The sequence below is a fragment of the Hemiscyllium ocellatum genome, unplaced genomic scaffold, assembly GCF_020745735.1.
Source record: "Hemiscyllium ocellatum isolate sHemOce1 unplaced genomic scaffold, sHemOce1.pat.X.cur. scaffold_1522_pat_ctg1, whole genome shotgun sequence".
NCBI lineage: Eukaryota > Metazoa > Chordata > Chondrichthyes > Orectolobiformes > Hemiscylliidae > Hemiscyllium > Hemiscyllium ocellatum.
In genome coordinates, this window is record NW_026867798.1 from 66,283 (window position 1) to 90,401 (window position 24,119).

General features: G+C 51.4%; 12 non-coding genes across 12 annotated transcripts; all 12 read right to left on the reverse strand.

Moving 5' to 3' along the window:
- Positions 1-1,396: 1,396 nt before the first annotated feature.
- LOC132810112 (U2 spliceosomal RNA) lies at positions 1,397-1,588 on the reverse strand. Its single transcript, XR_009642719.1, has one exon. It is a non-coding gene; the product is annotated as a U2 spliceosomal RNA (small nuclear RNA).
- Positions 1,589-3,395: 1,807 nt separating this feature from the next.
- Positions 3,396-3,587, reverse strand: LOC132810085 (U2 spliceosomal RNA). Its single transcript, XR_009642695.1, has one exon. It is a non-coding gene; the product is annotated as a U2 spliceosomal RNA (small nuclear RNA).
- A 1,781-nt stretch (positions 3,588-5,368) lies between these two features.
- Positions 5,369-5,559, reverse strand: LOC132810114 (U2 spliceosomal RNA). Its single transcript, XR_009642721.1, has one exon. It is a non-coding gene; the product is annotated as a U2 spliceosomal RNA (small nuclear RNA).
- A 1,811-nt stretch (positions 5,560-7,370) lies between these two features.
- Positions 7,371-7,562, reverse strand: LOC132810087 (U2 spliceosomal RNA). The gene has a single exon (XR_009642697.1). It is a non-coding gene; the product is annotated as a U2 spliceosomal RNA (small nuclear RNA).
- Positions 7,563-9,354: 1,792 nt separating this feature from the next.
- LOC132810124 (U2 spliceosomal RNA) lies at positions 9,355-9,545 on the reverse strand. The gene has a single exon (XR_009642730.1). It is a non-coding gene; the product is annotated as a U2 spliceosomal RNA (small nuclear RNA).
- A 1,794-nt stretch (positions 9,546-11,339) lies between these two features.
- LOC132810088 (U2 spliceosomal RNA) lies at positions 11,340-11,531 on the reverse strand. The gene has a single exon (XR_009642698.1). It is a non-coding gene; the product is annotated as a U2 spliceosomal RNA (small nuclear RNA).
- A 1,792-nt stretch (positions 11,532-13,323) lies between these two features.
- Positions 13,324-13,514, reverse strand: LOC132810105 (U2 spliceosomal RNA). Its single transcript, XR_009642713.1, has one exon. It is a non-coding gene; the product is annotated as a U2 spliceosomal RNA (small nuclear RNA).
- Positions 13,515-15,302: 1,788 nt separating this feature from the next.
- On the reverse strand, positions 15,303-15,494 carry LOC132810090 (U2 spliceosomal RNA). Its single transcript, XR_009642699.1, has one exon. It is a non-coding gene; the product is annotated as a U2 spliceosomal RNA (small nuclear RNA).
- A 1,789-nt stretch (positions 15,495-17,283) lies between these two features.
- LOC132810091 (U2 spliceosomal RNA) lies at positions 17,284-17,475 on the reverse strand. The gene has a single exon (XR_009642700.1). It is a non-coding gene; the product is annotated as a U2 spliceosomal RNA (small nuclear RNA).
- A 1,797-nt stretch (positions 17,476-19,272) lies between these two features.
- Positions 19,273-19,464, reverse strand: LOC132810092 (U2 spliceosomal RNA). The gene has a single exon (XR_009642701.1). It is a non-coding gene; the product is annotated as a U2 spliceosomal RNA (small nuclear RNA).
- A 1,795-nt stretch (positions 19,465-21,259) lies between these two features.
- LOC132810093 (U2 spliceosomal RNA) lies at positions 21,260-21,451 on the reverse strand. Its single transcript, XR_009642702.1, has one exon. It is a non-coding gene; the product is annotated as a U2 spliceosomal RNA (small nuclear RNA).
- A 1,809-nt stretch (positions 21,452-23,260) lies between these two features.
- Positions 23,261-23,451, reverse strand: LOC132810106 (U2 spliceosomal RNA). The gene has a single exon (XR_009642714.1). It is a non-coding gene; the product is annotated as a U2 spliceosomal RNA (small nuclear RNA).
- Positions 23,452-24,119: the final 668 nt, after the last annotated feature.

Below are 24,119 nucleotides of genomic sequence, written 5' to 3' on the forward strand. Positions count from 1 at the left end.
GGGAACACCACCATTCGCAAGTTCTCTCCCCCCGCCGAGGCACTCGCTGTCCTGAATTGCAAATATGTCCTTGTTCCTCCGGTGTTACCGGGTCAAAATCGGGAATCCCCGCCCAAACAGCATCGCGGGGCTACCGACAGCACTTGACTGCAGCGGTTCGAGAGAGCAGCTCACCACCAGGCTGATCTCGGCATGGGCGAGAAATTTTGGCCTTGACGGAAAGATCCTATTCATTGCCTCCCCTTGTGTTGGTGTAGCTTGCCCATAAAATCCAATCATCGTTTCCCTCACGTACAGGATTCGCTCCTCGTCATTCCGCATCAATCCGAAAAGTTGCGAAAAGCGAATTACGTCCGTGCACCCTTTCTTTATCGTCCACTTTTCAATATCCTCTCTACTTGTATCCGACTCTCTGTGGAGAATGGGGAGGGAGCTGATCTCCCCGTGTAAACATGTCACGCTGCAAGCGCGCCTCATCACCACCAGCAGCTCGATTCGACATCTCCGTTCACATTGCTGCAGATCGCTGACAACATTATAATCCGACCCAGTTGACAAACTGACAACTGTTTCGCTACTTGCACCGCAAATGATGACAAATCGTTCCAAATCGTACGGGTGGCACAGTGGATCAGTGGTTAGTACGGCTGCCTGGTGGCACCAGGGAGCTGAAGCCAGTTCCAGCCTTGGGCGATCGTCTGCGTGAATAATCTTTACGTACAGACGTAGCTACTAAAGCAGGTCGCTTCCGTACAGTAGTTTGCGAAGAAACAAAACAGAGATGGGGGTTTCACTCTATTCAGGAAACAGACTAAAGACATTTCTTCCTTGTTCAAGAAAATATTAGGATAAATTTGTTGCCTCGGGGTGGGGGGGGAGGCGGGTGGGTTGGGAAGGGGCTGTGGGGGCTGATCTGATAGCCATTTGACATTGGCTGAGTCATGGGATCCACAACCTGATTTGACTGTGTTAAAAATCCCACAACACCAGGTTTCAGCCCAACGGGGTTCTTTGAAATTACAGCAGTCACCCCACCCCCCGCCACCGCCGTACCATCGGTGGGATACGTTCCAAGAACGACCGCAGAAGCCCAAAACGGCAGACAAGGTCAAATCCATTCATTCAAATTGGCAAGTTACCTTCCTGGCAGGCCCTGGTTCCAGAATGTTCCCTGTAGCACGTTGGGGTTACCCCTGTCCTGGCTTTCAGCGTGCTGCACCTTCATCAGGTAACTGCAGAGCAGGTTCATAAGACAGAAAAACCCGTAACAAAAGACGATAGTTTCCTGCAACTGAAAAGACAATAGATGCAACAATCACTGACTGCCATCAACACGGCAAACGAGCAAAGGCAAGAGATTCACATTGCATTCACCTGCTTTTGAACTTGGGTAGACGTTGGGTGCACCATTCCTGGAAACACTGCAATACCAGGCTGATACATGGAGAGGACAGAGCAAGCCCTTAAGCCATCTCCCTGCTCCAAAAATCCATTTAATACAAACACACCCACCTTCGGGAGATATCAGCGATTAAACTGATAAGAACAGAAACTACACATATTCCAAGCCAAAAGGCCGAGAAGCGATAGCACATTAATACTCCAACGGTGGAGGTCATATTTGCCGACTATCCTTTCCATCAGTTTGATGATATTCAAAGTCCTTTATTCCCTTACCGTCTACCTTCCTTCCAAGATATCCAACCAGACCGGAAGATCACTCTGCAGCAGTCGCTGTGCTTTACCCGTGGTTTTCTGTTACGTAGCCGCGTAGGTCGCGCTGACGACCAATCAGATGGCACGGGCCGGAGCCACTGCACGTCAGGTCGACTGCAGAGAGGTTTCTCCCGGTGATCGGGGACAGCGGCGGCGGCAGGGTCATTCATTCCCCCGGCAGGGTCATTCATTCCCCCGGCATCTACAAGATTCACCAGAATTCCTCAGGCAGCACCTTGTAAACCCATGGCCAACGCAGCCTCGAAGGATGACGGCAGCAGATCCACGGGAACACCACCATTCGCAAGTTCTCCCCCGCGCCGAGGCACTCGCTGTCCTGAATTGCAAATATGTCCTTGTTTCCTCCGGTGTTACCGGGTCAAAATCGGGAATCCCCGCCCAAACAGCATCGCGGGGCTACCGACAGCACTTGGACTGCAGCGGTTCGAGAGAGCAGCTCACCACCAGGCTGATCTCGGCATGGGCGAGAAATGTTGGCCTTGACGGAAAGATCCTATTCATTGCCTCCCCTTGTGTTGGTGTAGCTTGCCCATAAATGCCAATCATCGTTTCCCTCACGTACAGGATTCGCTCCTCGGCATTCCGCATCAATCCGAAAAGTTGCGAAAAGCGAATTACGTCCGTGCACCCTTTCTTTATCGTCCACTTTCAATATCCTCTCTACTTGTATCCGACTCTCTGTGGAGAATGGGGAGGGAGCTGATCTCCCCGTGTAAACATGTCACGCTGCAAGCGTGCCTCATCACCACCAGCAGCTCGATTCGACATCTCCGTTCACATTGCTGCAGATCGCTGACAACATTATAATCCGACCCAGTTGACAAACTGACAACTGTTTCGCTACTTGCACCGCAAATGATGACAAATCGTTCCAAATCGTACGGGTGGCACAGTGGATCAGTGGTTAGTACGGCTGCCTGGTGGCACCAGGAGCTGAAGCCAGTTCCAGCCTTGGTCGATCGTCTGCGTGAATAATCATTACGTACAGACGTAGCTACTAAAGCAGGTCGCTTCCGTACAGTAGTATGCGAAGAAACAAACAGAGATGGGGTTTCACTCTATTCAGGAAACAGACCAAAGACATTTCTTTCTTGTTCAAGAAAATATTAGGATAAATTTGTTGCCTCGGGGTTGGGGGGGGGGGCGGGGGGGTTGGGAAGGGGCTGTGGGCTGATCTGATAGCCATTTGACATTGGCTGAGTCATGGGATCCCACAACCTGATTTGACTGTGTTAAAAATCCCACAACACCAGGTTCAGCCCAACGGGGTTCTTTGAAATTACAGCAGTCACCCCACCCCCCGCCACCGCCGTACCATCGGTGGGATACGTTCCAAGAACGACCGCAGAAGCCCCAAACGGCAGACAAGGGCAAATCCATTCATTCAAATTGGCAAGTTACCTTCCTGGCAGGCCCCTGGTTCCAGAATGTTCCCTGTAGCACGTTGGGGTTACCCCTGTCCTGGCTTTCAGCGTGCTGCACCTTCATCAGGTAACTGCAGAGCAGGTTCATAAGACAGAAAACCCGTAACAAAAGACGATAGTTTCCTGCAACTGAAAAGACAATAGATGCAACAATCACTGACTGCCATCAACACGGCAAACTAGCAAAGGCAAGAGATTCACATTGCATTCACCTGCTTTTTAACTTGGGTAAGCGTTGGGTGCACCATTCCTGGAAACACTGCAATACCAGGCTGATACATGGAGAGGACAGAGCAAGCCCTTAAGCCATCTCCCTGCTCCAAAAATCCATTTAATACAAACACTCCCACCTTCGGGAGATATCAGCGATTAAACTGATAAGAACAGAAACTACACATATTCCAAGCCAAAAGGCCGAGAAGCGATAGCACATTAATACTCCAACGGTGGAGGTCATATTTGCCGACTATCCTTTCCATCAGTTTGATGATATTCAAAGTTCCTTTATTCCCTTACCGTCTACCTTCCTTCCAAGATATCCAACCAGACCGGAAGATCACTCTGCAGCAGTCGCTGTGCTTTCCCCGTGCTTTTCTGTCCATCTGTTACGTAGCCGCGTAGGTCGCGCTGACGACCAATCAGATGGCACGGGCCGGAGCCACCGCACGTCAGGTCGACTGCATAGAGGTTTCTCCCGGTGATCGGGGACAGCGGCGGCGGCAGGGTCATTCATTCCCCCGGCATCTACAAGATTCACCAGAATTCCTCAGCAGCACCTTGCAAACCCATGGCCAACGCAGCCTCGAAGGATGACGGCAGCAGATCCACGGGAACACCACCATTCGCAAGTTCTCCCTCCCCGCCGAGGCACTCGCTGTCCTGAATTGCAAATATGTCCTTGTTCCTCCGGTGTTACCGGGTCAAAATCGGGAATCCCCGCCCAAACAGCATCGCGGGGCTACCGACAGCACTTGGACTGCAGCGGTTCGAGAGAGCAGCTCACCACCAGGCTGATCTCGGCATGGGCGAGAAATGTTGGCCTTGACGGAAAGATCCTATTCATTGCCTCCCCTTGTGTTGGTGTAGCTTGCCCATAAATGCCAATCATCGTTTCCCTCACGTACAGGATTCGCTCCTCGGCATTCCGCATCAATCCGAAAAGTTGCGAAAAGCGAATTACGTCCGTGCACCCTTTCTTTATCGTCCACTTTCAATATCCTCTCTACTTGTATCCGACTCTCTGTGGAGAATGGGGAGGGAGCTGATCTCCCCGTGTAAACATGTCACGCTGCAAGCGCGCCTCATCACCACCAGCAGCTCGATTCGACATCTCCGTTCACATTGCTGCAGATCGCTGACAACATTATAATCCGACCCAGTTGACAAACTGACAACTGTTTCGCTACTTGCACCGCAAATGATGACAAATCGTTCCAAATCGTACGGGTGGCACAGTGGATCAGTGGTTAGTACGGCTGCCTGGTGGCACCAGGAGCTGAAGCCAGTTCCAGCCTTGGCGATCGTCTGCGTGAATAATCTTTACGTACAGACGAAGCTACTAAAGCAGGTCGCTTCCGTACAGTAGTTTTGCGAAGAAACAAACAGAGATGGGGTTCACTCTATTCAGGAAACAGACTAAAGACATTTCTTCCTTGTTCAAGAAAATATTAGGATAAATTTGTTGCCTCGGGGGTGGGGGGTTGGGAAGGGGCTGTGGGGCTGATCTGATAGCCATTTGACATTGGCTGAGTCATGGGATCCCACAACCTGATTTGACTGTGTTAAAAATCCCACAACACCAGGTTTCAGCCCAACGGGGTTCTTTGAAATTACAGCAGTCACCCCACCCCCCGCCACCGCCGTACCATCGGTGGGATACGTTCCAAGAACGACCGCAGAAGCCCAAAACGGCAGACAAGGGCAAATCCATTCATTCAAATTGGCAAGTTACCTTCCTGGCAGGCCCCTGGTTCCAGAATGTTCCCTGTAGCACGTTGGGTTACCCCTGTCCTGGCTTTCAGCGTGCTGCACCTTCATCAGGTAACTGCAGAGCAGGTTCATAAGACAGAAAACCCGTAACAAAAGACGATAGTTTTCCTGCAACTGAAAAGACAATAGATGCAACAATCACTGACTGCCATCAACACGGCAAACTAGCAAAGGCAAGAGATTCACATTGCATTCACCTGCTTTTGAACTTGGGTAAGCGTTGGTGCACCATTCCTGGAAACACTGCAATACCAGGCTGATACATGGAGAGGACAGAGCAAGCCCTTAAGCCATCTCCCTGCTCCAAAAATCCATTTAATACAAACACTCCCACCTTCGGAGATATCAGCGATTAAACTGATAAGAACAGAAACTACACATATTCCAAGCCAAAAGGCCGAGAAGCGATAGCACATTAATACTCCAACGGTGGAGGTCATATTTGCCGACTATCCTTTCCATCAGTTTGATGATATTCAAAGTTCCTTTATTCCCTTACCGTCTACCTACCTTCCAAGATATCCAACCAGACCGGAAGATCACTCTGCAGCAGTCGCTGTGCTTTCCCCGTGCTTTTCTGTTACGTAGCCGCGTAGGTCGCGCTGACGACCACTCAGATGGCACGGGCCGGAGCCACCGCACGTCAGTCGACTGCAGAGAGGTTTCTCCCGGTGATCGGGGACAGCGGCGGCGGCAGGGTCATTCATTCCCCGGCAGGGTCATTCATTCCCCGGCATCTACAAGATTCACCAGAATTCCTCAGGCAGCACCTTGTAAACCCATGGCCAACGCAGCCTCGAAGGATGACGGCAGCAGATCCACGGGAACACCACCATTCGCAAGTTCTCCCCCGCGCCGAGGCACTCGCTGTCCTGAATTGCAAATATGTCCTTGTTCCTCCGGTGTTACCGGGTCAAAATCGGGAATCCCCGCCCAAACAGCATCGCGGGGCTACCGACAGCACTTGGACTGCAGCGGTTCGAGAGAGCAGCTCACCACCAGGCTGATCTCGGCATGGGCGAGAAATGTTGGCCTTGACGGAAAGATCCTATTCATTGCCTCCCCTTGTGTTGGTGTAGCTTGCCCATAAATGCCAATCATCGTTTTCCCTCACGTACAGGATTCGCTCCTCGGCATTCCGCATCAATCCGAAAAGTTGCGAAAAGCGAATTACGTCCGTGCACCCTTTCTTTATCGTCCACTTTCAATATCCTCTCTACTTGTATCCGACTCTCTGTGGAGAATGGGGAGGGAGCTGATCTCCCCGTGTAAACATGTCACGCTGCAAGCGCGCCTCATCACCACCAGCAGCTCGATTCGACATCTCCGTTCACATTGCTGCAGATCGCTGACAACATTATAATCCGACCCAGTTGACAAACTGACAACTGTTTCGCTACTTGCACCGCAAATGATGACAAATCGTTCCAAATCGTACGGGTGGCACAGTGGATCAGTGGTTAGTACGGCTGCCTGGTGGCACCATGGAGCTGAAGCCAGTTCCAGCCTTGGGCGATCGTCTGCGTGAATAATCTTTACGTACAGACGTAGCTACTAAAGCAGGTCGCTTCCGTACAGTAGTTTGCGAAGAAACAAACAGAGATGGTGGTTTCACTCTATTCAGGAAACAGACTAAAGACATTTCTTCCTTGTTCAAGAAAATATTAGGATAAATTTGTTGCCTCGGGGTGGGGGGGGAGGCGGGGGGGGGTTGGGAAGGGGCTGTGGGGGCTGATCTGATAGCCATTTGACATTGGCTGAGTCATGGGATCCCACAACCTGATTTGACTGTGTTAAAAATCCCACAACACCAGGTTTCAGCCCAACGGGGTTCTTTGAAATTACAGCAGTCACCCCACCCCCCGCCACCGCCGTACCATCGGTGGGATACGTTCCAAGAACGACCGCAGAAGCCCAAAACGGCAGACAAGGGCAAATCCATTCATTCAAATTGGCAAGTTACCTTCCTGGCAGGCCCCTGGTTCCAGAATGTTCCCTGTAGCACGTTGGGGTTACCCCTGTCCTGGCTTTCAGCGTGCTGCACCTTCATCAGGTAACTGCAGAGCAGGTTCATAAGACAGAAAACCCGTAACAAAAGACGATAGTTTCCTGCAACTGAAAAGACAATAGATGCAACAATCACTGACTGCCATCAACACGGCAAACTAGCAAAGGCAAGAGATTCACATTGCATTCACCTGCTTTTGAACTTGGGTAAGCGTTGGGTGCACCATTCCTGGAAACACTGCAATACCAGGCTGATACATGGAGAGGACAGAGCAAGCCCTTAAGCCATCTCCCTGCTCCAAAAATCCATTTAATACAAACACTCCCACCTTCGGGAGATATCAGCGATTAAACTGATAAGAACAGAAACTACACATATTCCAAGCCAAAAGGCCGAGAAGCGATAGCACATTAATACTCCAACGGTGGAGGTCATATTTGCCGACTATCCTTTCCATCAGTTTGATGATATTCAAAGTTCCTTTATTCCCTTACCGTCTACCTTCCTTCCAAGATATCCAACCAGACCGGAAGATCACTCTGCAGCAGTCGCTGTGCTTTCCCCGTGCTTTTCTGTCCATCTGTTACGTAGCCGCGTAGGTCGCGCTGACGACCAATCAGATGGCACGGGCCGGAGCCACCGCACGTCAGGTCGACTGCAGAGAGGTTTCTCCCCGTGATCGGGGACAGCGGCGGCGGCAGGGTCATTCATTCCCCCGGCATCTACAAGATTCACCAGAATTCCTCAGGCAGCACCTTGCAAACCCATGGCCAACGCAGCCTCGAAGGATGACGGCAGCAGATCCACGGGAACACCACCATTCGCAAGTTCTCCCCCCCGCCGAGGCACTCGCTGTCCTGAATTGCAAATATGTCCTTGTTCCTCCGGTGTTACCGGGTCAAAATCGGAATCCCCGCCCAAACAGCATCGCGGGGCTACCGACAGCACTTGGACTGCAGCGGTTCGAGAGAGCAGCTCACCACCAGGCTGATCTCGGCATGGGCGAGAAATGTTGGCCTTGACGGAAAGATCCTATTCATTGCCTCCCCTGTGTTGGTGTAGCTTGCCCATAAATGCCAATCATCGTTTCCCTCACGTACAGGATTCGCTCCTCGGCATTCCGCATCAATCCGAAAAGTTGCGAAAAGCGAATTACGTCCGTGCACCCTTTCTTTATCGTCCACTATCAATATCCTCTCTACTTGTATCCGACTCTCTGTGGAGAAGGGGAGGGAGCTGATCTCCCGTGTAAACATGTCACGCTGCAAGCGCGCCTCATCACCACCAGCAGCTCGATTCGACATCTCCGTTCACATTGCTGCAGATCGCTGACAACATTATAATCCGACCCAGTTGACAAACTGACAACTGTTTCGCTACTTGCACCGCAAATGATGACAAATCGTTCCAAATCGTACGGGTGGCACAGTGGATCTGTGGTTAGTACGGCTGCCTGGTGGCACCAGGGAGCTGAAGCCAGTTCCAGCCTTGGGCGATCGTCTGCGTGAATAATCTTTACGTACAGACGTAGCTACTAAAGCAGGTCGCTTCCGTACAGTAGTTTGCGAAGAAACAAACAGAGATGGGGGTTTCACTCTATTCAGGAAACAGACTAAAGACATTTCTTCCTTGTTCAAGAAAATATTAGGATAAATTTGTTGCCTCGGGGGTGGGGGGGGAGGCGGGGGGGTTGGGAAGGGGCTGTGGGGCTGATCTGATAGCCATTTGACATTGGCTGAGTCATGGGATCCCACAACCTGATTTGACTGTGTTAAAAATCCCACAACACCAGGTTCAGCCCAACGGGGTTCTTTGAAATTACAGCAGTCACCCCACCCCCCGCCACCGCCGTACCATCGGTGGGATACGTTCCAAGAACGACCGCAGAAGCCCAAAACGGCAGACAAGGGCAAATCCATTCATTCAAATTGGCAAGTTACCTTCCTGGCAGGCCCCTGGTTCCAGAATGTTCCCTGTAGCACGTTGGGGTTACCCCTGTCCTGGCTTTCAGCGTGCTGCACCTTCATCAGGTAACTGCAGAGCAGGTTCATAAGACAGAAAACCCGTAACAAAAGACGATAGTTTCCTGCAACTGAAAAGACAATAGATGCAACAATCACTGACTGCCATCAACACGGCAAACTAGCAAAGGCAAGAGATTCACATTGCATTCACCTGCTTTTGAACTTGGGTAAGCGTTGGTGCACCATTCCTGGAAACACTGCAATACCAGGCTGATACATGGAGAGGACAGAGCAAGCCCTTAAGCCATCTCCCTGCTCCAAAAATCCATTTAATACAAACACTCCCACCTTCGGAGATATCAGCGATTAAACTGATAAGAACAGAAACTACACACATTCCAAGCCAAAAGGCCGAGAAGCGATAGCACATTAATACTCCAACGGTGGAGGTCATATTTGCCGACTATCCTTTCCATCAGTTTGATGATATTCAAAGTTCCTTTATTCCCTTACCGTCTACCTTCCTTCCAAGATATCCAACCAGACCGGAAGATCACTCTGCAGCAGTCGCTGTGCTTTCCCCGTGCTTTTCTGTCCATCTGTTACGTAGCCGCGTAGGTCGCGCTGACGACCAATCAGATGGCACGGGCCGGAGCCACCGCACGTCAGGTCGACTGCAGAGAGGTTTCTCCCGGTGATCGGGGACAGCGGCGGCGGCAGGGTCATTCATTCCCCCGGCATCTACAAGATTCACCAGAATTCCTCAGGCAGCACCTTGCAAACCCATGGCCAACGCAGCCTCGAAGGATGACGGCAGCAGATCCACGGGAACACCACCATTCGCAAGTTCTCCCCCCCGCCGAGGCACTCGCTGTCCTGAATTGCAAATATGTCCTTGTTCCTCCGGTGTTACCGGGTCAAAATCGGGAATCCCCGCCCAAACAGCATCGCGGGGCTACCGACAGCACTTGGACTGCAGCGGTTCGAGAGAGCAGCTCACCACCAGGCTGATCTCGGCATGGGCGAGAAATGTTGGCCTTGACGGAAAGATCCTATTCATTGCCTCCCCTTGTGTTGGTGTAGCTTGCCCATAAATGCCAATCATCGTTTCCCTCACGTACAGGATTCGCTCCTCGGCATTCCGCATCAATCCGAAAAGTTGCGAAAAGCGAATTACGTCCGTGCACCCTTTCTTTATCGTCCACTTTCAATATCCTCTCTACTTGTATCCGACTCTCTGTGGAGAATGGGGAGGGAGCTGATCTCCCCGTGTAAACATGTCACGCTGCAAGCGCGCCTCATCACCACCAGCAGCTCGATTCGACATCTCCGTTCACATTGCTGCAGATCGCTGACAACATTATAATCCGACCCAGTTGACAAACTGACAACTGTTTCGCTACTTGCACCGCAAATGATGACAAATCGTTCCAAATCGTACGGGTGGCACAGTGGATCAGTGGTTAGTACGGCTGCCTGGTGGCACCAGGGAGCTGAAGCCAGTTCCAGCCTTGGGCGATCGTCTGCGTGAATAATCTTTACGTACAGACGTAGCTACTAAAGCAGGTCGCTTCCGTACAGTAGTTTGCGAAGAAACAAACAGAGATGGGGGTTTCACTCTATTCAGGAAACAGACTAAAGACATTTCTTCCTTGTTCAAGAAAATATTAGGATAAATTTGTTGCCTCGGGGTGGGGGGGGGCGGGGGGGTGGGAAGGGGCTGTGGGGGCTGATCTGATAGCCATTTGACATTGGCTGAGTCATGGGATCCCACAACCTGATTTGACTGTGTTAAAAATCCCACAACACCAGGTTTCAGCCCAACGGGGTTCTTTGAAATTACAGCAGTCACCCCACCCCCCGCCACCGCCGTACCATCGGTGGGATACGTTCCAAGAACGACCGCAGAAGCCCAAAACGGCAGACAAGGGCAAATCCATTCATTCAAATTGGCAAGTTACCTTCCTGGCAGGCCCCTGGTTCCAGAATGTTCCCTGTAGCACGTTGGGTTACCCCTGTCCTGGCTTTCAGCGTGCTGCACCTTCATCAGGTAACTGCAGAGCAGGTTCATAAGACAGAAAACCCGTAACAAAAGACGATAGTTTCCTGCAACTGAAAAGACAATAGATGCAACAATCACTGACTGCCATCAACACGGCAAACTAGCAAAGGCAAGAGATTCACATTGCATTCACCTGCTTTTGAACTTGGGTAAGCGTTGGGTGCACCATTCCTGGAAACACTGCAATACCAGGCTGATACATGGAGAGGACAGAGCAAGCCCTTAAGCCATCTCCCTGCTCCAAAAATCCATTTAATACAAACACTCCCACCTTCGGGAGATATCAGCGATTAAACTGATAAGAACAGAAACTACACATATTCCAAGCCAAAAGGCCGAGAAGCGATAGCACATTAATACTCCAACGGTGGAGGTCATATTTGCCGACTATCCTTTCCATCAGTTTGATGATATTCAAAGTTCCTTTATTCCCTTACCGTCTACCTTCCTTCCAAGATATCCAACCAGACCGGAAGATCACTCTGCAGCAGTCGCTGTGCTTCCCCGTGCTTTTCTGTCCATCTGTTACGTAGCCGCGTAGGTCGCGCTGACGACCAATCAGATGGCACGGGCCGGAGCCACCGCACGTCAGGTCGACTGCAGAGAGGTTTCTCCCGGTGATCGGGGACAGCGGCGGCGGCAGGGTCATTCATCCCCCGGCATCTACAAGATTCACCAGAATTCCTCAGGCAGCACCTTGCAAACCCATGGCCAACGCAGCCTCGAAGGATGACGGCAGCAGATCCACGGGAACACCACCATTCGCAAGTTCTCCCCCCCCCCGAGGCACTCGCTGTCCTGAATTGCAAATATGTCCTTGTTCCTCCGGTGTTACCGGGTCAAAATCGGGAATCCCCGCCCAAACAGCATCGCGGGGCTACCGACAGCACTTGGACTGCAGCGGTTCGAGAGAGCAGCTCACCACCAGGCTGATCTCGGCATGGGCGAGAAATGTTGGCCTTGACGGAAAGATCCTATTCATTGCCTCCCCTTGTGTTGGTGTAGCTTGCCCATAAATGCCAATCATCGTTTCCCTCACGTACAGGATTCGCTCCTCGGCATTCCGCATCAATCCGAAAAGTTGCGAAAAGCGAATTACGTCCGTGCACCCTTTCTTTATCGTCCACTTTCAATATCCTCTCTACTTGTATCCGACTCTCTGTGGAGAATGGGAGGGAGCTGATCTCCCCGTGTAAACATGTCACGCTGCAAGCGCGCCTCATCACCACCAGCAGCTCGATTCGACATCTCCGTTCACATTGCTGCAGATCGCTGACAACATTATAATCCGACCCAGTTGACAAACTGACAACTGTTTCGCTACTTGCACCGCAAATGATGACAAATCGTTCCAAATCGTACGGGTGGCACAGTGGATCAGTGGTTAGTACGGCTGCCTGGTGGCACCAGGAGCTGAAGCCAGTTCCAGCCTTGGGCGATCGTCTGCGTGAATAATCTTTACGTACAGACGTAGCTACTAAAGCAGGTCGCTTCCGTACAGTAGTTTGCGAAGAAACAAACAGAGATGGGGGTTTCACTCTATTCAGGAAACAGACTAAAGACATTTCTTCCTTGTTCAAGAAAATATTAGGATAAATTTGTTGCCTCGGGGTGGGGGGGGAGGCGGGGGGTTGGGAAGGGGCTGTGGGGGCTGATCTGATAGCCATTTGACATTGGCTGAGTCATGGGATCCCACAACCTGATTTGACTGTGTTAAAAATCCCACAACACCAGGTTTCAGCCCAACGGGGTTCTTTGAAATTACAGCAGTCACCCCACCCCCCGCCACCGCCGTACCATCGGTGGGATACGTTCCAAGAACGACCGCAGAAGCCCAAAACGGCAGACAAGGGCAAATCCATTCATTCAAATTGGCAAGTTACCTTCCTGGCAGGCCCCTGGTTCCAGAATGTTCCCTGTAGCACGTTGGGTTACCCCTGTCCTGGCTTTCAGCGTGCTGCACCTTCATCAGGTAACTGCAGAGCAGGTTCATAAGACAGAAAACCCGTAACAAAAGACGATAGTTTCCTGCAACTGAAAAGACAATAGATGCAACAATCACTGACTGCCATCAACACGGCAAACGAGCAAAGGCAAGAGATTCACATTGCATTCACCTGCTTTTGAACTTGGGTAGACGTTGGGTGCACCATTCCTGGAAACACTGCAATACCAGGCTGATACATGGAGAGGACAGAGCAAGCCCTTAAGCCATCTCCCTGCTCCAAAAATCCATTTAATACAAACACTCCCACCTTCGGAGATATCAGCGATTAAACTGATAAGAACAGAAACTACACATATTCCAAGCCAAAAGGCCGAGAAGCGATAGCACATTAATACTCCAACGGTGGAGGTCATATTTGCCGACTATCCTTTCCATCAGTTTGATGATATTCAAAGTTCCTTTATTCCCTTACCGTCTACCTTCCTTCCAAGATATCCAACCAGACCGGAAGATCACTCTGCAGCAGTCGCTGTGCTTTACCCGTGGTTTTCTGTTACGTAGCCGCGTAGGTCGCGCTGACGACCAATCAGATGGCACGGGCCGGAGCCACTGCACGTCAGGTCGACTGCAGAGAGGTTTCTCCGGTGATCGGGGACAGCGGCGGCGGCAGGGTCATTCATTCCCCCGGCATCTACAAGATTCACCAGAATTCCTCAGGCAGCACCTTGTAAACCCATGGCCAACGCAGCCTCGAAGGATGACGGCAGCAGATCCACGGGAACACCACCATTCGCAAGTTCTCCCCCGCGCCGAGGCACTCGCTGTCCTGAATTGCAAATATGTCCTTGTTCCTCCGGTGTTACCGGGTCAAAATCGGGAATCCCCGCCCAAACAGCATCGCGGGGCTACCGACAGCACTTGGACTGCAGCGGTTCGAGAGAGCAGCTCACCACCAGGCTGATCTCGGCATGGGCGAGAAATGTTGGCCTTGACGGAAAGATCCTATTCATTGCCTCCCCTTGTGTTGGTGTAGCTTGCCCATAAATGCCAATCATCGTTTCCCTCACGTACAGGATTCGCTCCTCGGCATTCCGCATCAATCCGAAAAGTTGCGAAAAGCGAATTACGTCCGTGCACCCTTTCTTTATCGTCCACTTTCAATATCCTCTCTACTTGTATCCGACTCTCTGTGAGAATGGGGAGGGAGCTGATCTCCCCGTGTAAACATGTCACGCTGCAAGCGTGCCTCATCACCACCAGCAGCTCGATTCGACATCTCCGTTCACATTGCTGCAGATCGCTGACAACATTATAATCCGACCCAGTTGACAAACTGACAACTGTTTCGCTACTTGCACCGCAAATGATGACAAATCGTTCCAAATCGTACGGGTGGCACAGTGGATCAGTGGTTAGTACGGCTGCCTGGTGGCACCAGGGAGCTGAAGCCAGTTCCAGCCTTGGGCGATCGTCTGCGTGAATAATCTTTACGTACAGACGTAGCTACTAAAGCAGGTCGCTTCCGTACAGTAGTTTGCGAAGAAACAAACAGAGATGGGGGTTTCACTCTATTCAGGAAACAGACCAAAGACATTTCTTCTTGTTCAAGAAAATATTAGGATAAATTTGTTGCCTCGGGGGGGGGGGGGGAGGGCGGGGGGGTTGGGAAGGGGCTGTGGGGGCTGATCTGATAGCCATTTGACATTGGCTGAGTCATGGGATCCCACAACCTGATTTGACTGTGTTAAAAATCCCACAACACCAGGTTCAGCCCAACGGGGTTCTTTGAAATTACAGCAGTCACCCCACCCCCCGCCACCGCCGTACCATCGGTGGGATACGTTCCAAGAACGACCGCAGAAGCCCAAAACGGCAGACAAGGGCAAATCCATTCATTCAAATTGGCAAGTTACCTTCCTGGCAGGCCCCTGGTTCCAGAATGTTCCCTGTAGCACGTTGGGGTTACCCCTGTCCTGGCTTTCAGCGTGCTGCACCTTCATCAGGTAACTGCAGAGCAGGTTCATAAGACAGAAAACCCGTAACAAAAGACGATAGTTTCCTGCAACTGAAAAGACAATAGATGCAACAATCACTGACTGCCATCAACACGGCAAACTAGCAAAGGCAAGAGATTCACATTGCATTCACCTGCTTTTGAACTTGGGTAAGCGTTGGGTGCACCATTCCTGGAAACACTGCAATACCAGGCTGATACATGGAGAGGACAGAGCAAGCCCTTAAGCCATCTCCCTGCTCCAAAAATCCATTTAATACAAACACTCCCACCTTCGGGAGATATCAGCGATTAAACTGATAAGAACAGAAACTACACATATTCCAAGCCAAAAGGCCGAGAAGCGATAGCACATTAATACTCCAACGGTGGAGGTCATATTTGCCGACTATCCTTTCCATCAGTTTGATGATATTCAAAGTTCCTTTATTCCCTTACCGTCTACCTTCCTTCCAAGATATCCAACCAGACCGGAAGATCACTCTGCAGCAGTCGCTGTGCTTTCCCCGTGCTTTCTGTCCATCTGTTACGTAGCCGCGTAGGTCGCGCTGACGACCAATCAGATGGCACGGGCCGGAGCCACCGCACGTCAGTCGACTGCAGAGAGGTTTCTCCCGGTGATCGGGGACAGCGGCGGCGGCAGGGTCATTCATTCCCCCGGCATCTACAAGATTCACCAGAATTCCTCAGGCAGCACCTTGCAAACCCATGGCCAACGCAGCCTCGAAGGATGACGGCAGCAGATCCACGGGAACACCACCATTCGCAAGTTCTCCCCCCCGCCGAGGCACTCGCTGTCCTGAATTGCAAATATGTCTTGTTCCTCCGGTGTTACCGGGTCAAAATCGGGAATCCCCGCCCAAACAGCATCGCGGGGCTACCGACAGCACTGGACTGCAGCGGTTCGAGAGAGCAGCTCACCACCAGGCTGATCTCGGCATGGGCGAGAAATGTTGGCCTTGACGGAAAGATCCTATTCATTGCCTCCCCTTGTGTTGGTGTAGCTTGCCCATAAATGCCAATCATCGTTTCCCTCACGTACAGGATTCGCTCCTCGGCATTCCGCATCAATCCGAAAAGTTGCGAAAAGCGAATTACGTCCGTGCACCCTTTCTTTATCGTCCACTTTCAATATCCTCTCTACTTGTATCCGACTCTCTGTGGAGAATGGGGAGGGAGCTGATCTCCCCGTGTAAACATGTCACGCTGCAAGCGCGCCTCATCACCACCAGCAGCTCGATTCGACATCTCCGTTCACATTGCTGCAGATCGCTGACAACATTATAATCCGACCCAGTTGACAAACTGACAACTGTTTCGCTACTTGCACCGCAAATGATGACAAATCGTTCCAAATCGTACGGGTGGCACAGTGGATCAGTGGTTAGTACGGCTGCCTGGTGCACCAGGGAGCTGAAGCCAGTTCCAGCCTTGGGCGATCGTCTGCGTGAATAATCTTTACGTACAGACGTAGCTACTAAAGCAGGTCGCTTCCGTACAGTAGTTTGCGAAGAAACAAACAGAGATGGGGGTTTCACTCTATTCAGGAAACAGACTAAAGACATTTCTTCCTTGTTCAAGAAAATATTAGGATAAATTTGTTGCCTCGGGGTGGGGGGGGAGGCGGGGGGTTGGGAAGGGGCTGTGGGGCTGATCTGATAGCCATTTGACATTGCTGAGTCATGGGATCCCACAACCTGATTTGACTGTGTTAAAAATCCCACAACACCAGGTTTCAGCCCAACGGGGTTCTTTGAAATTACAGCAGTCACCCCACCCCCCGCCACCGCCGTACCATCGGTGGGATACTTTCCAAGAACGACCGCAGAAGCCCAAAACGGCAGACAAGGGCAAATCCATTCATTCAAATTGGCAAGTTACCTTCCTGGCAGGCCCCTGTTCCAGAATGTTCCCTGTAGCACGTTGGGGTTACCCCTGTCCTGGCTTTCAGCGTGCTGCACCTTCATCAGGTAACTGCAGAGCAGGTTCATAAGACAGAAAACCCGTAACAAAAGACGATAGTTTCCTGCAACTGAAAAGACAATAGATGCAACAATCACTGACTGCCATCAACACGGCAAACTAGCAAAGGCAAGAGATTCACATTGCATTCACCTGCTTTTGAACTTGGGTAAGCGTTGGGTGCACCATTCCTGGAAACACTGCAATACCAGGCTGATACATGGAGAGGACAGAGCAAGCCCTTAAGCCATCTCCCTGCTCCAAAAATCCATTTAATACAAACACTCCCACCTTCGGGAGATATCAGCGATTAAACTGATAAGAACAGAAACTACACATATTCCAAGCCAAAAGGCCGAGAAGCGATAGCACATTAATACTCCAACGGTGGAGGTCATATTTGCCGACTATCCTTTCCATCAGTTTGATGATATTCAAAGTTCCTTTATTCCCTTACCGTCTACCTTCCTTCCAAGATATCCAACCAGACCGGAAGATCACTCTGCAGCAGTCGCTGTGCTTTCCCCGTGCTTTTCTGTCCATCTGTTACGTAGCCGCGTAGGTCGCGCTGACGACCAATCAGATGGCACGGGCCGGAGCCACCGCACGTCAGGTCGACTGCAGAGAGGTTTCTCCCGGTGATCGGGGACAGCGGCGGCGGCAGGGTCATTCATTCCCCCGGCATCTACAAGATTCACCAGAATTCCTCAGGCAGCACCTTGCAAACCCATGGCCAACGCAGCCTCGAAGGATGACGGCAGCAGATCCACGGGAACACCACCATTCGCAAGTTCTCCCCCCCGCCGAGGCACTCGCTGTCCTGAATTGCAAATATGTCCTTGTTCCTCCCGTGTTACCGGGTCAAAATCGGGAATCCCCGCCCAAACAGCAACGCGGGGCTACCGACAGCACTTGGACTGCAGCGGTTCGAGAGAGCAGCTCACCACCAGGCTGATCTCGGCATGGGCGAGAAATGTTGGCCTTGACGGAAAGATCCTATTCATTGCCTCCCCTGTGTTGGTGTAGCTTGCCCATAAATGCCAATCATCGTTTCCCTCACGTACAGGATTCGCTCCTCGGCATTCCGCATCAATCCGAAAAGTTGCGAAAAGCGAATTACGTCCGTGCACCCTTTCTTTATCGTCCACTTTCAATATCCTCTCTACTTGTATCCGACTCTCTGTGGAGAATGGGGAGGGAGCTGATCTCCCCGTGTAAACATGTCACGCTGCAAGCGCGCCTCATCACCACCAGCAGCTCGATTCGACATCTCCGTTCACATTGCTGCAGATCGCTGACAACATTATAATCCGACCCAGTTGACAAACTGACAACTGTTTCGCTACTTGCACCGCAAATGATGACAAATCGTTCCAAATCGTACGGGTGGCACAGTGGATCAGTGGTTAGTACGGCTGCCTGGTGGCACCAGGGAGCTGAAGCCAGTTCCAGCCTTGGGCGATCGTCTGCGTGAATAATCTTTACGTACAGACGTAGCTACTAAAGCAGGTCGCTTCCGTACAGTAGTTTGCGAAGAAACAAACAGAGATGGGGGTTTCACTCTATTCAGGAAACAGACTAAAGACATTTCTTCCTTGTTCAAGAAAATATTAGGATAAATTTGTTGCCTCGGGGTGGGGGGGGAGGCGGGGGGGTTGGGAAGGGGCTGTGGGGGCTGATCTGATAGCCATTTGACATTGGCTGAGTCATGGGATCCCACAACCTGATTTGACTGTGTTAAAAATCCCACAACACCAGGTTTCAGCCCAACGGGGGTTCTTTGAAATTACAGCAGTCACCCCACCCCCGCCACCGCCGTACCATCGGTGGGATACGTTCCAAGAACGACCGCAGAAGCCCAAAACGGCAGACAAGGGCAAATCCATTCATTCAAATTGGCAAGTTACCTTCCTGGCAGGCCCCTGGTTCCAGAATGTTCCCTGTAGCACGTTGGGGTTACCCCTGTCCTGGCTTTCAGCGTGCTGCACCTTCATCAGGTAACTGCAGAGCAGGTTCATAAGACAGAAAACCCGTAACAAAAGACGATAGTTTCCTGCAACTGAAAAGACAATAGATGCAACAATCACTGACTGCCATCAACACGGCAAACTAGCAAAGGCAAGAGATTCACATTGCATTCACCTGCTTTTGAACTTGGGTAAGCGTTGGGTGCACCATTCCTGGAAACACTGCAATACCAGGCTGATACATGGAGAGGACAGAGCAAGCCCTTAAGCCATCTCCCTGCTCCAAAAATCCATTTAATACAAACACTCCCACCTTCGGGAGATATCAGCGATTAAACTGATAAGAACAGAAACTACACATATTCCAAGCCAAAAGGCCGAGAAGCGATAGCACATTAATACTCCAACGGTGGAGGTCATATTTGCCGACTATCCTTTCCATCAGTTTGATGATATTCAAAGTTCCTTTATTCCCTTACCGTCTACCTTCCTTCCAAGATATCCAACCAGACCGGAAGATCACTCTGCAGCAGTCGCTGTGCTTTCCCCGTGCTTTTCTGTCCATCTGTTACGTAGCCGCGTAGGTCGCGCTGACGACCAATCAGATGGCACGGGCCGGAGCCACCGCACGTCAGGTCGACTGCAGAGAGGTTTCTCCCGGTGATCGGGGACAGCGGCGGCGGCAGGGTCATTCATTCCCCCCGCATCTACAAGATTCACCAGAATTCCTCAGGCAGCACCTTGCAAACCCATGGCCAACGCAGCCTCGAAGGATGACGGCAGCAGATCCACGGGAACACCACCATTCGCAAGTTCTCCCCCCGCCGAGGCACTCGCTGTCCTGAATTGCAAATATGTCCTTGTTCCTCCGGTGTTACCGGGTCAAAATCGGGAATCCCCGCCCAAACAGCATCGCGGGGCTACCGACAGCACTTGGACTGCAGCGGTTCGAGAGAGCAGCTCACCACCAGGCTGATCTCGGCATGGGCGAGAAATGTTGGCCTTGACGGAAAGATCCTATTCATTGCCTCCCCTTGTGTTGGTGTAGCTTGCCCATAAATGCCAATCATCGTTTCCCTCACGTACAGGATTCGCTCCTCGGCATTCCGCATCAATCCGAAAAGTTGCGAAAAGCGAATTACGTCCGTGCACCCTTTCTTTATCGTCCACTTTCAATATCCTCTCTACTTGTATCCGACTCTCTGTGAGAATGGGGAGGGAGCTGATCTCCCCGTGTAAACATGTCACGCTGCAAGCGCGCCTCATCACCACCAGCAGCTCGATTCGACATCTCCGTTCACATTGCTGCAGATCGCTGACAACATTATAATCCGACCCAGTTGACAAACTGACAACTGTTTCGCTACTTGCACCGCAAATGATGACAAATCGTTCCAAATCGTACGGGTGGCACAGTGGATCAGTGGTTAGTACGGCTGCCTGGTGGCACCAGGGAGCTGAAGCCAGTTCCAGCCTTGGGCGATCGTCTGCGTGAATAATCTTTACGTACAGACGTAGCTACTAAAGCAGGTCGCTTCCGTACAGTAGTTTGCGAAGAAACAAACAGAGATGGGGGTTTCACTCTATTCAGGAAACAGACTAAAGACATTTCTTCCTTGTTCAAGAAAATATTAGGATAAATTTGTTGCCTCGGGGGTGGGGGGGGAGGCGGGGGGTTGGGAAGGGGCTGTGGGGCTGATCTGATAGCCATTTGACATTGGCTGAGTCATGGATCCCACAACCTGATTTGACTGTGTTAAAAATCCCACAACACCAGGTTTCAGCCCAACGGGGTTCTTTGAAATTACAGCAGTCACCCCACCCCCCCGCCACCGCCGTACCATCGGTGGGATACGTTCCAAGAACGACCGCAGAAGCCCAAAACGGCAGACAAGGTCAAATCCATTCATTCAAATTGGCAAGTTACCTTCCTGGCAGGCCCCTGGTTCCAGAATGTTCCCTGTAGCACGTTGGGGTTACCCCTGTCCTGGCTTTCAGCGTGCTGCACCTTCATCAGGTAACTGCAGAGCAGGTTCATAAGACAGAAAACCCGTAACAAAAGACGATAGTTTCCTGCAACTGAAAAGACAATAGATGCAACAATCACTGACTGCCATCAACACGGCAAACGAGCAAAGGCAAGAGATTCACATTGCATTCACCTGCTTTTGAACTTGGGTAGACGTTGGGTGCACCATTCCTGGAAACACTGCAATACCAGGCTGATACATGGAGAGGACAGAGCAAGCCCTTAAGCCATCTCCCTGCTCCAAAAATCCATTTAATACAAACACTCCCACCTTCGGGAGATATCAGCGATTAAACTGATAAGAACAGAAACTACACATATTCCAAGCCAAAAGGCCGAGAAGCGATAGCACATTAATACTCCAACGGTGTAGGTCATATTTGCCGACTATCCTTTCCATCAGTTTGATGATATTCAAAGTTCCTTTATTCCCTTACCGTCTACCTTCCTTCCAAGATATCCAACCAGACCGGAAGATCACTCTGCAGCAGTCGCTGTGCTTTACCCGTGCTTTTCTGTTACGTAGCCGCGTAGGTCGCGCTGACGACCAATCAGATGGCACGGGCCGGAGCCACTGCACGTCAGGTCGACTGCAGAGAGGTTTCTCCCGGTGATCGGGGACAGCGGCGGCGGCAGGGTCATTCATTCCCCCGGCAGGGTCATTCATTCCCCCGGCATCTACAAGATTCACCAGAATTCCTCAGGCAGCACCTTGTAAACCCATGGCCAACGCAGCCTCGAAGGATGACGGCAGCAGATCCACGGGAACACCACCATTCGCAAGTTCTCCCCCGCGCCGAGGCACTCGCTGTCCTGAATTGCAAATATGTCCTTGTTCCTCCGGTGTTACCGGGTCAAAATCGGGAATCCCCGCCCAAACAGCATCGCGGGGCTACCGACAGCACTTGGACTGCAGCGGTTCGAGAGAGCAGCTCACCACCAGGCTGATCTCGGCATGGGCGAGAAATGTTGGCCTTGACGGAAAGATCCTATTCATTGCCTCCCTTGTGTTGGTGTAGCTTGCCCATAATGCCAATCATCGTTTCCCTCACGTACAGGATTCGCTCCTCGGCATTCCGCATCAATCCGAAAAGTTGCGAAAAGCGAATTACGTCCGTGCACCCTTTCTTTATCGTCCACTTCAATATCCTCTCTACTTGTATCCGACTCTCTGTGGAGAATGGGGAGGGAGCTGATCTCCCCGTGTAAACATGTCACGCTGCAAGCGTGCCTCATCACCACCAGCAGCTCGATTCGACATCTCCGTTCACATTGCTGCAGATCGCTGACAACATTATAATCCGACCCAGTTGACAAACTGACAACTGTTTCGCTACTTGCACCGCAAATGATGACAAATCGTTCCAAATCGTACGGGTGGCACAGTGGATCAGTGGTTAGTACGGCTGCCTGGTGGCACCAGGGAGCTGAAGCCAGTTCCAGCCTTGGGCGATCGTCTGCGTGAATAATCTTTACGTGCAGACGTAGCTACTAAAGCAGGTCGCTTCCGTACAGTAGTTTGCGAAGAAACAAACAGAGATGGGGGTTTCACTCTATTCAGGAAACAGACCAAAGACATTTCTTTCTTGTTCAAGAAAATATTAGGATAAATTTGTTGCCTCGGGGTGGGGGGGGAGGCGGGGGGGTTGGGAAGGGGCTGTGGGGGCTGATCTGATAGCCATTTGACATTGGCTGAGTCATGGGATCCCACAACCTGATTTGACTGTGTTAAAAATCCCACAACACCAGGGTTCAGCCCAACGGGGTTCTTTGAAATTACAGCAGTCACCCCACCCCCCCCGCCACCGCCGTACCATCGGTGGGATACGTTCCAAGAACGACCGCAGAAGCCCAAAACGGCAGACAAGGGCAAATCCATTCATTCAAATTGGCAAGTTACCTCCTGGCAGGCCCCTGGTTCCAGAATGTTCCCTGTAGCACGTTGGGGTTACCCCTGTCCTGGCTTTCAGCGTGCTGCACCTTCATCAGGTAACTGCAGAGCAGGTTCATAAGACAGAAAACCCGTAACAAAAGACGATAGTTTCCTGCAACTGAAAAGACAATAGATGCAACAATCACTGACTGCCATCAACACGGCAAACTAGCAAAGGCAAGAGATTCACATTGCATTCACCTGCTTTTGAACTTGGGTAAGCGTTGGGTGCACCATTCCTGGAAACACTGCAATACCAGGCTGATACATGGAGAGGACAGAGCAAGCCCTTAAGCCATCTCCCTGCTCCAAAAATCCATTTAATACAAACACTCCCACCTTCGGAGATATCAGCGATTAAACTGATAAGAACAGAAACTACACATATTCCAAGCCAAAAGGCCGAGAAGCGATAGCACATTAATACTCCAACGGTGGAGGTCATATTTGCCGACTATCCTTTCCATCAGTTTGATGATATTCAAAGTCCTTTATTCCCTTACCGTCTACCTTCCTTCCAAGATATCCAACCAGACCGGAAGATCACTCTGCAGCAGTCGCTGTGCTTTCCCCCGTGCTTTTCTGTCCATCTGTTACGTAGCCGCGTAGGTCGCGCTGACGACCAATCAGATGGCACGGGCCGGAGCCACCGCACGTCAGGTCGACTGCAGAGAGGTTTCTCCCGGTGATCGGGGACAGCGGCGGCGGCAGGGTCATTCATTCCCCCGGCATCTACAAGATTCACCAGAATTCCTCAGGCAGCACCTTGCAAACCCATGGCCAACGCAGCCTCGAAGGATGACGGCAGCAGATCCACGGGAACACCACCATTCGCAAGTTCTCCCCCCGCCGAGGCACTCGCTGTCCTGAATTGCAAATATGTCCTTGTTCCTCCGGTGTTACCGGGTCAAAATCGGGAATCCCCGCCCAAACAGCATCGCGGGGCTACCGACAGCACTTGGACTGCAGCGGTTCGAGAGAGCAGCTCACCACCAGGCTGATCTCGGCATGGGCGAGAAATGTTGGCCTTGACGGAAAGATCCTATTCATTGCCTCCCCTTGTGTTGGTGTAGCTTGCCCAT